The sequence below is a fragment of the Rhinoderma darwinii genome, chromosome 2 (assembly GCF_050947455.1).
Source record: "Rhinoderma darwinii isolate aRhiDar2 chromosome 2, aRhiDar2.hap1, whole genome shotgun sequence".
Classification (NCBI taxonomy): Eukaryota; Metazoa; Chordata; class Amphibia; order Anura; family Rhinodermatidae; genus Rhinoderma; species Rhinoderma darwinii.
In genome coordinates this window covers 259489614-259501452 of record NC_134688.1, presented here as the reverse complement: position 1 = coordinate 259501452, position 11839 = coordinate 259489614, and positions in this window count along the sequence as shown.

Below are 11839 nucleotides of genomic sequence, written 5' to 3'. Positions count from 1 at the left end.
GATTCAGAAAGATGCCAGCCAGTACGGTTGGAGTGGTTAACTATTGTGAAATAATTTCCAAGGCTCTTGGCTCCCCAAATATAGTGAAGCTCTCCAAACTATCGCAAATTAAGAGCAGCATAGGCAACTCTCAAACACTCAGGTCCCTTACTATTTTAAAATCACGTGAAGATTTTTTCATACCACATAACCGTGGTGGCTTATTTGAAACCTAAAGGGGCACAAGATCCAAACATCTACAGAAATTAACAGACCAGATCTTTTAACTGGGCAGAAAACAATATTTTATCTCTGATGGCAGTCCATCTCAAGGGGTTAGAAAATACAGTGGTAGACTAGTTGAGCGGGAAATGGATAGATCCGGGAGAATGGTCTGTTCATCCAGAAATATTTCAGATGATAATCCAGAAGTGGGGACTCCCAATGATAGATCTGTTTGCCTCAGAAAATAACTTTCAAATGCCCAATATACTTCTCTCTCAATCCCAGAGACGATTCACTGGGTGGATGCCCTGTTTTAAAATTAGGGTAAGGATCCAGTCTATGCTTTTCCTCTGTTCCCCTTAATCCCAAGAGTGTGTCAGAAAATTCAATAGCAGAGGGCCACAGTAATTTTAATAGCACTTTGGGCAAAGAGGGGTGGGTTCCCTCTTCTCCAGAAATTAGCCTCCACTGAGACTTCCGGAAAGATCTTCTAATTCAGGGCCTGTTATTTCATCCAAATTCAAACCATTTTTAGCTAGGAGCTTGAGAGGGAAATTCTAAAAGAACAAGGCCTACCAGATAATGTTATCTCCACTATAAAGCAAGTAGGAAGAAAAATACTTCCGCTATATACCTCTTAAATCTGAGAAGATTTTGCTCATGGTGTGGAGACAAAGTGCCAGTACAATCCAGCCCAAAACCTAGGCCAGGTTTTGGATTTCCTCCAACAAAGATTAGAATTGGGTCTGAGTCCTAGAATTTTTAAAGGTACAAATTTCAGTTCTGAGCTTCTTCTTTGGTAGTGCGTTAGCAAAACATAGATGGGTGAAAATATTTTTTAGAGGAGTCACTAGAATAAAACCGTCTGTTCGATCGCTTTCCCCTCAATGGGACTTAAACTTAGTGCTCCGTCCGTAACATTTAAAACACTGAGGCCCATTTATGATCTGATTGGAGAAAAGTCAGACTTTGTCAAGTCATCAGGCATATTAGCATGGGAAAAAGAGCTAGGGCAATCATTTCCTGAAACTACCTGGTGCAAAGCAACTAAGTATATGGTTGAAAATTTTAAATGTACCTCACACTATGAAGCTGCCATGAAAACTCTTCTAAGGTGGTATTATACTCCAGACAAACTATGTAAAATTTTCCCCAACACTACAGCTTTGTGTTGGCGAGGATGCGGACAAGTGGGCTCTCTGCTACATACACTATGGTCATGCCCTCAAGTTGAGGCCTATTGGGTCAAGATCTTTGATCTTATCTCAGAAGTGATGAAAACTGTGATGATACCCTCGCCCGCACTAGCATTACTATTCCTGAACATACACAACATCCCCCCTAGCCAAAGAGCCTTAATAGGCCATATATTGCTATTAGCCAAACTAGTCCTTTACGAGATATTGGAAAACCCAGACAACTCCACATATATCCGAAGTAGTTGCCCTTCTTAACAACACATATAATAGTGAAAAGTCACTTTCATTCAGTGTATTTGGGAAGGGAATGGAAGAGAAATGGAAACCATGGACACTACATGACAGCAGTGTACAATACTAAACAGACTATTTATGCCAGATAACGAATATGGGAGCAAAGTTTTATTTTAGTTTTTGTTTTTTCTTTTCTCTGTTGTAAAATGGTTCAGCTAATTCGTCCATACCCAAAGATTGCCACAGAATCGTCATAAAACTAAGATCACAGGAAGCAATAGCAGATTTCAAAAGATGACAATACACTATAGAGTATAACTTCTGCTATGTAATCTACAAACAGAAAGATTCTTGATGGAAATCGATGTATAACATGTGATAACATAAGAAACGAAATGTTTATGTATTCTCTTTTTATTTTGTTGTTATATATATGAAACCCAATAAAAACCTTTGTTCAAAAACTTAGTGCTCCAAGGGCTATCCAAAGTCCCCTTTGAACCCATTGATGATTTAAGTCTAAAATTACTATCCTTTAAAACTGTTTTCCTAATTTCCATTACTACAGCCAGAATGTTAGGGGAGATCCAGGCTTTGTCTATCCGAGAATCTTATCTTAGAGTTTTAGATGACAGACTAGTTTTGAAACCTGACTCTACTTTTTTTACCAAAAGTAGTTACAGATTTCCACAGGTACCAAGAAATCCTTCTCCCCTCCTTTTGTGCTGATCCTAAATCTGAAAAAGAACAACAGTTCCATTGTCCATTGTCTAGATGTAAGATGTACTGTCTTAGGTGGCATAAAAAAAACACAATTGCTAGGTGGATCATCTGCACTATTTTTCTCTTTGTTATAACTTAACAAATCAACAAAAAATAATACAGCCCACTCTACACGTGCCAAGGCATCTTCCTGGGCAGGAAGAGCAGGTGCCTCTCTGGATCAAATTTGCAAGGTGGCTAACTGGTCGAATTTACATACTTTTGTTAAACATTACAGATTAAATTTTCAGGCTGCCACTGACCTTTCCTTTGGTCGCATTATTTTACAGGCTGTGGTCCCTTCCTAGTTATTAGTAAAGGGTATGTGGATGAAAGAAGTGGTTGAATCACTAGATCCATTTAATTAATAAAGCCAGCACTTAGTAGGTATAAGCTGCCTAGCAGGGATATAGGGTGAGCGGTCCCTTAGTTTAGAACACCTTGTTGGGAGTTTCCAAATGTATTTTAAGATTTTTTATTTTACTGTCAAATAACCTTTTTCAGTATTTTTTGTTTAGGGCAAGTATCCTACTCATTTGGGAGTTCTCCACAAAGTGCTGTCATGAGGGACGATATGGAAAATGAGAATTTCTCACCGTTAATTCGGTTTCCATGAGTCCACCATGACGGCATGTATATATTCCTCCCACACAAAAAAAAACCCAACACAAAATCCAACATTTTTTACTGCAGCGTATTACACTTCTCAACATTCAAATTGCAACACGAAGGGCAAGCTGTAAGGTTATGCAAATCGAGGAAGCAGCAGGTGTCGCTAAGATCTACAAATTATAGAATTTTCAAGATCCTAGCTCCAATCTGTGGAATGTGGGAGGGGTATAAAAGCTAGATTGAAAGCAAATGTTTTTTAGCCACATCAAACGTCAAAAATCGGATCAAGTAGTGTGGGATGATTGTGCGACGCCTCCTGTTAATCGATGTGCCAGTTATCGCCACTTGTCGCAAACTGAGAGGGACAGAATCCTTGAACTGAGAGACCTTGGTTTATCACTCTGGCAGATCGCTATGTACCTAGGCCAAGATGTCAGCACTGTTCAACGTTGCGTGTCCCAGAGGTTGGGAGAACGCAGATGGGAATGACAACAAGAGGTGTGTGGAGGTGAACATCTACACGGACAGATCGACTGATTTGAGGAATGGTGCCTTGTGATCCATTCTGTACTGCAAGTAAAATTGGACGTCACATCCCATGCCTAGTGTGGCAACCAGTGTCGACACAAACCATCAGAAGGCGTTTGCACGACATTGGGCTATGAGCCAGACCTCCAGCTACAGGTGTTCCATTGACCCCACGCCACCGCTCTCAAAGGCTACCATGGTGCACATCAAGACAGCAATGGAGGCTGGAATGGGGGGCTATCCCCTTCAGCGATGAGTCCTGCATTTGTCTCTGATGCAATGATAACTGGAGATTAGTCTGAAGACCATGTGGCCATGAAGAGGCCTTCACAAAGGAAGGTCACACCAGTCCTACTCCCGGGATTATGGTGTATGTTGGCATAATGTACGGTAGCTGGACCCCTCTAGTCTTCATTTCAGGTACACTAACAGCTTGGCATTACATTGATATGGCTGCGGAACCAGTGGTACAGCCATTTCTCCAAAATGTCCCTGAAGCCGTTTTTCAACAGGACTAGGCCAGGCCGCATGTTGCTCATACTACTGTGAACAGCCTGCATTGCCTATTCCTGCTACTATGGCCTGCAGCATCACTGAACTTGTCTCCAATCGAGCACATCTGGGACGTCCTTGGTCGGCAATTGCAAAGGGAGCTGCCAACAGTCAATCTTGATGATTTGCGTACCCAAGTGCATTCAGTGTGGTAAAACATTTCTCAGACAACCATTAATAACCTCGTTGTTAGCATGCCAAGGCATGTAATTGCGCGTATTTCTGCACGTGGCGCTCATACTTGATGCTGAATAAATAAAAATGTTTGGAATATTTTGTTTCCGTTTTTTTATCATTTGCATATCATTAACATGGCTATCGATCCTGTTATTTCCACTATTCCAAAACTTTTCCTTCTTGGTGTTGCAATTAGTTTCTTGTTGAGCAGTGTATATTGTATTTATTTGTCAAAATACTGGTGCCATCATGGTGGACTCATGGTAACCGAATTTACGGTGAGAAAAACTTATTTTATTACCGGCGGTCATAACTTTTTTTATTTTAGGTCAACATAGTTGTCTGAGGCCATCTTTCTGTAGAATTAGTTTTACTTTTTCTTTTGTACCATTGTTGGGTGTGTGTATATATAGGTTAGTGATTCATTTTATATTCTTTTATACTTTAATTTCGTCCAATCATGAGTACACAACTGGAGGATGCACCTTGATCTCTGTAGGGACACGACCCTAGAGAGATTAAAAGGCCCCTCCCCACACCTCTCCAGTGTATTCCTGTCTCTACAAAGGAAAAACGCAGAGGGAATCTCTGTTTATCCTCTGGTGATTGAAGTAATGGATCTACAGTTGTCTTACTTCGGCTAGTGGATGAATTATGGTATTCAGCTGGATCTCTGGTGGCGTTATCAGCGCCTTCTTCTTGGAGGTTCCCTGGTTAAACCCATGTGTGGGTCTGGAAGCTACTACCCATTAGGGAGCTCGTGGCTTGAAAGTGCTGTTCAAGTCCCTAACTGTGCCAGACTGGATCATGTGGTCAGATGTCCGCATCCAACTAATGACATGTGCATCCTATTTAATGGCGGAGTTTGACGTCAGACACTCTCAGACAGCCCTTTTCGATGATGTCTATTACCTGGGCTGCAGCGGTTTCCGAGGATTCGGTGGATGATTGTAGAGAGTTCCTATTTAAGATAGGTAAACGCTTGTCTATTTATACTTCATTGTATGCTGCATTATGGATGCTACTAGGTGACATGGCAGATATGGAATCTAAGCCACTAGTTATTAGTATCTCTTGAATCAACATTTATGGGGATCCGGCTAGGTAAAAATTCTTTCTATGTGTCTATTTTTCTCTCTCTTAGTGGGATTAAGACACACAGAGATCTAAGCCAGACACTCAAAAACGTATCAAATATTGTCATGTGCATCAATCCAGTATTGCCCAGACTTTTTCTAAGGGTATGTTCACAGGGCAACGCCAGTTACGTCTGAAATTACGGAGCTGTTTTCAGGCATGCGTTTTTCGTGGCGTCTTTTACGGACGTAATTGGAGCTGGTTTTCATTGGAGTCAATGAAAAACTGCTACAATTACGTCCCAAGAAGTGACATGCTTTGAGGCGGGCGTCTTTTTACGCGCCGTCTTTTGACAGCGGCGCGTAAAAAAAAAAAGCCCGTCTGCACAGAACACCGTAAGACCCATTGAATTCAATGGGCAGATGTTTGCAGACAGTTTGGAGCCGTTTTTTCGGCCGTAATTCGAGGCATAAAACGCCTGAATTACGTACGGAAATAGGGCGTGTGAACATACCCTAAAGTGATCTTTGGCCCGATGCCCCGGCCGACTGCCGCTACAGGAGTCGCAGCGGCTCGGTCAATTGCGACTGGGCCGCGCCCCGCACCGCATCATATAAAAATTTACTATAGTAACTGGGGCCCATGTCATAAAATACACGGGGCCCCTGTTACTTTTGTAATGCCATTACACTTATCCTCCTCCTTCCTGAGCGCAGCAGAAGTCCTGATGCCTTCTCTCATCATCACGTCATGACTCTGTGTGCCGCGCATGACATAACGCTGGATGGTGTCAGACATCCACTGCACCCGGAGCCGAAGCGGTGGGTAAGTGTAACATTACTGTCTGCTGGGGTCCTGTATCTAAGCCTACCACATAGTAGGTTTAGATACAAGGCCATGTATGACACTGTCTGATGGGCCCTGTACCTAAGCCCACCACATTGTAGGCTTAGATACAGGGCCCCAGCAGACCGTCATCTTATGCTGTATAAGATTACTGTCTGCTGGGGCCCTGTATCTAAGCCTAACATGTGGTAGGCTTAGATACAGGGTCCATCAGCGAGTACGCCATTTACTTCCGCACCCTGGTGGGAGAGCTGTCCTGGAACGAGGCCTTGGTGGCTACATTCTGGCAGGGACTGTCGTCCGAGATCAAGGACTAACTTGCCACTCGTGATCTGCCATCTACCCTGGATGACCTCATCTTGCTTGCCACGCGGGTTGACATGAGGCTTCGGGAACTATCTCAAGAGGTTGGTCAGGAGAGAAGATTCCATAGGCTGGCCCCCACTTTCCAGCAATCCCTGTTGCCCTCACAAATTGGCCCACCTGAGGAGCCTATGCAGGTGGACCAGCTTAAGTTATCCGTTCAGGAGAAACAACGCAGATTAACTTCGCGACTTTTTCTGTATTGCGGCCGCGATGGCCATGTTGTGCGTCTGTGCACCAAAAAAACTCCAATGCCTAGGATTGGTTGGAGAGACAACCCTAGGCGATACAACGCTGGATAAACTCTCCTCAAAACTGTCCATCCCCGTGACCACTGGGTCTCTACATATCTGGACTCTGGATCCGCAGCCAATTTTATCCAAATAGACCTAGTGGATCTCCAGTTGCCCACAGTTCCTCTGGAGACGTCTTTGGCTCTTGCCTCAGTGAACGTTCTACCTCTGCCCGATCCAGTCGTTTCTAAGACCATTACTGCAGTGTCCTGACAATGAATATACATTACCTCCAGCCAGGACGTGATGTTTATTCAGAATCCTGTCCCTTCTGTAGCGTCTCTGTGATATTTACAGCAAGGCAAGTTTTACGCTTGCTGTGCTGTAGTGTCGGGATTGTATTAGCGAAGTGTCAGGAGAATGAATACACATCAAGTCCTGGCTAGAGGTAATGTATATTCATTGTCAGGACACTGCAGTAATGTTATAGTGTGTTTATGTGGCTGCACATAGCGATATAACTATATCGATATGTGCAGTGTAAATGAATGGAGAGAAGTGTATGACGCTGATTGGTCAGCGTTATACACTTCTCTCCACAACGCCCACTTGGCCAAAAAGTAAAACACGCCCAGTTGTCCATTAAGAAACTCATTAGCATAAAGCTAATATAGGTCATATCTCCGTCAAAAATGATAGTTTTTCTAAATAAAAAACACTGCTGTAATCTACATTACAGCGCCGACCACATCCTATACAATATAGGCTACTTATAATGTGGTGACAGAGCCTCTTTAACTTACCCAGAACTTCCTGCTTCTTCCTCCAGTCCGGCCTCTCAGGATGACGTTTCATCCCATGTGACCGCTGCAGCCAATCACAGGCTGCAGTGGTCACATGGACTGCCGCGTCATCCAGGGAGGTCGGACTGTATGTAAAAAGAGGGACGCGTCACCAAGACAACGGCTGGGGTACGTATGAACTTCTTTTACTTTCAATCGCTGCGGAAACTCTGCCCGAAAGAGCTGCCCCTTCTCTCTATCCACCACTGATAGAGAGAAGGGGCTGCCGATTAGTGCAGAGAAAACGGGTCCGTAAATATGGGTGAAATACTGGTGACAACGGACCCGTATTTACGGGCACGGGTCTGTAAATACTGGTGGAATACGGGTCGAATACATGTGACAAAGGACCCGTATTTACAGGAGGAAAAAAATACGTTAGTGTGCATGGGGCCTGATGAAATTGTGTTTGATATATGAACTGAGTGCTTGCTAACAGAAGTTTGCAAAACTGACACAATTTAAAACCATTTTTTCCTTCTTAGGCTGGGTTCACACGACCACATTAACGTCCGTAATGGACGGACGTATTTCGGCCGGAAGTCCCGGACCGAACTCAGTGCAGGGAGCCGGGCTCCTAGCATCATACTTATGTACGACGCTAGGAGTCCCCGCCTCGCTGCAGGACAGCTGTCCCATACTGTAATCATGTTTTCAGTACGGGACAGTAGTTCCACGGAGAGGCGGGGACTCCTAGCATCGTACATAACTATGATGCTAGGAGCCCGGCTCCCTGCACTGAGTTCGGTCCGGGACTTCCGGCCGAAATACGTCCGTCCATTACGGACGTTAATGTGGTCGTGTGAACCCAGCCTTAGCTTCTGTCCAGCTGTGCAGCCGACTAGGGGGAGGGGTTAACTCTCAGGTGATAAAAATTAGCCTGCAGGCCTCAGTTGAGCTTGCTCTGTTTTGGCCTTCCTGGATTAAGTGGCTTTTATATCAAGTGGAGTTACTAAACCGGAGTTAAAAAGAGGAGTTAAAGAGGCTCTGTCACCAGATTATAAAATCCCTATCTCCTATTGAATGTGATTGGCACTGCAATGTAGATACCAGTAAAGGTTTTTTTTGTTTTTTTTTAAACGATCATTTTTTCCCAAGTTATGAGCAATTTTAGATTTATGCAAATGAGCTTTTCAATAGACAACTGGGCGTGATTTCTCGTTTTGCCAACTGGGTGTGTATTGTGTTTTTACCAACTGGGCGTGTTTACTCGTTTTACCAACTGGACGTTGTGAATAGAAGTGTATGACGCTGACCAATCAGCGTAATGCACTTCTCATCGTTCCCACCCAGCTTCTTTCACTGCACAGACACACAGCGTGACGTCACCCACAGGTCCTTCACTATCGCGTCGGATGAGAGAATATACATCGGCTCCAGGCGTCCCAGAGGGTAATATGCTCGTCGCTAGGGAGTTCACTATGCTTACCTGCACAAGGTGATGCTGCTGCAGATTCAACTGTACCCTCTCAGACGCCTGGAGCCGATGTGTCTTCTCTCGTCCGACGCGATGGGGAAGGACCTGTGGGAGGAAGTGACGTCACAGCGTGATCTCGCGAGAACACGCTGTGTGTCTGTGCAGTGAAAGAAGCTGGATGGGAACGATGAGAAGTGTATGACGCTGATTGGTCAGCGTCATACACTTCTATTCACAACACCCAGTTGGTTAAAAACACAATACACGCCCAGTTGGTAAAATGAGAAAACACGCCCAGTTGTCTATTGAAAAGCTCATTTGCATAAATCTAAAATTGCTCATAACTTGGGAAAAAATGATCGTTTTTAAAAAAAAAACAAAAACACTTTACTGTTATCTACATTGCAGCACCGATCACATTCAATAGGAGATAGGGATTTTATAATCTGGTGACAGAGCCTCTTTAAAGTCCCTGTAAGTACTCTTCTTTTCCTTTACTTTATCAATTGTCAAGCAGTTAGTGGGGTAGACCTGGAGGGTGAAGACATGGGTCAGCAGGATCAGGCAAGTAGCTGGGTTAATGTAGTTAGGGGCAGTAGAAAGGGGTCCAAGAAAAGGAAGGCCAATCCTGTTTCTGATATTCCAAGCAAAATTGCCAAGTTGGGTGATGATGCAAGGGTGTCGGTCTCAGAAATGGCAGCCCTAGTGGATACTGATCTCCCTAACAGCCGGGAGAACAGCCCAGCTAGTAGTCGACGGACAGAATAATTTGTCGCCAATACCGCCTCAACCGAATGGTTTGCTGTCTCCCTGGTGCCAGGGTTCGGCATGTGGTGGAACGGTTGGATAAATTACTAGGAGGGGCTGGTGATGATCCAGCTGTAGTATTCTCCGGAATACTGCCTGTGCCATGCGCATCGCAGGAAAGACAGCGGAAGCTCAGGGAGTTAAATGCATGGCTTAAAGAGGCTCTGTCACCAGATTTTGCAACCCCTATCTGCTATTGCAGCAGATAGGCGCTGCAATGTAGATTACAGTAACGTTTTTATTTTTAAAAAACTAGCATTTTTGGCCAAGTTATGACCATTTTCGTATTTATGCAAATGAGGCTTGCAAAAGTACAACTGGGCGTGTTGAAAAGTAAAAGTCCAAGTGGGCGTGTATTATGTGCGTACATCGGGGCGTGTTTACTACTTTTACTAGCTGGGCGCTCTGATGAGAAGTATCATCCACTTCTCTTCAGAACGCCCAGCTTCTGGCAGTGCAGATCTGTGACGTCACTCACAGGTCCTGCATCGTGTCGGCACCAGAGGCTACAGATGATTCTGCAGCAGCATCAGCGTTTGCAGGTAAGTAGCTACATCGACTTACCTGCAAACGCCGATGCTGCTGCAGAATCATCTGTAGCCTCTGGTGCCGATGTGTCCTCGCTCGTCTGACACGATGCAGGACCTGTGAGTGACGACACAGCGTGATCTCTTGAGAACACGGCTGTGTCTGCACTGCCAGAAGCTGGGCGTTGTGAAGAGAAGTGGATGATACTTCTCATCAGAACGGCCAGCTAGTAAAAGTATTAAAAACGCCCCGATGTACGCACATAATACACGCCCAGTTGGACTTTTACTTTTCAACACGCCCAGTTGTACTTTTGCAAGCCTCATTTGCATAAATACGAAAATGGTCATAACTTGGCCAAAAATGCTAGTTTTTTAAAAATAAAAACGTTACTGTAATCTACATTGCAGCGCCTATCTGCTGCAATAGCAGATAGGGGTTGCAAAATCTGGTGACAGAGCCTCTTTAAGTCTTGGTGTAGAGGAGAAGGATTTGGGTTCCTAGAGCACTGGGCTGACTTTTCATTGGGGTATAAACTGTATTCTGCAGATGATTTGCACCTAAATGGAAGCGGGTCCGCTGTGCTGGGGGAGAGAATTCTAGCTGGGGTGGCGGAGTATTTAAACTAGGGCTGAGGAGGGAGGTCAATGTAGAAAATAAAGGGGTAGTTAGGTTAGAGAGGGGTCAGACAAAATTGGTGGGGGGGGGGAAATAGACTGTGGGGAGAGGACTAGACAACAAGATAAGAAGATCCTTTCGTTACAAAACAGCAATGAAGAGAAGAATGCCCAAATAATGTCAAATGATCACATTTCTGATACTGAAAGAGAAAAACTGACAGGCAAGTTAAAGTGTATGTTCACAAATGGCAGAAGTCTAGCAAGCAAAATGGGGGAGCTGGAGGCCTTGATACTGGAAGAAAATATAGATATAGTTGGTGTTGCTGAAACATGGCTGGACTCTTCACATGACTGGGCTGTAAATCTACAGGGTTTTACACTGTTTCGGAAAGACAGGGTGAATAGGAAAGGTGGTGGTGTATGTCTGTATGTGAGAAGCGATATGAAGGAGAGTGTGAATGAGACATTAGAGGGTGAAGATTGTGAGGAGGTTGAAACCTTGTGGGTGGAATTACAAAGGGAGGTAAACACTGAAAAAATTACTTTTGGTGTAATCTATAGACCCCCCAATATAACTGAGGAGATGGAAGGTCAGCTATATAAACAGATGGAGCGGGCTGCACAGGCGGGTACTGTAGTGATAATGGGAGATTTTAATTTCCGGGATATTAATTGGTGTCATGGTTCAGCTTCAACTGCAAAGGGGAGACATTTCCTCAACCTGTTGCAGGAAAATTTTATGGCTCAGTTTGTGGAAGACCCGACTAGAGGTGAAGCTCTGTTGGATCTGGTCATTTCTAATAATGCAGATCTTGTTGGGAATGTCAATGTTCGTGAA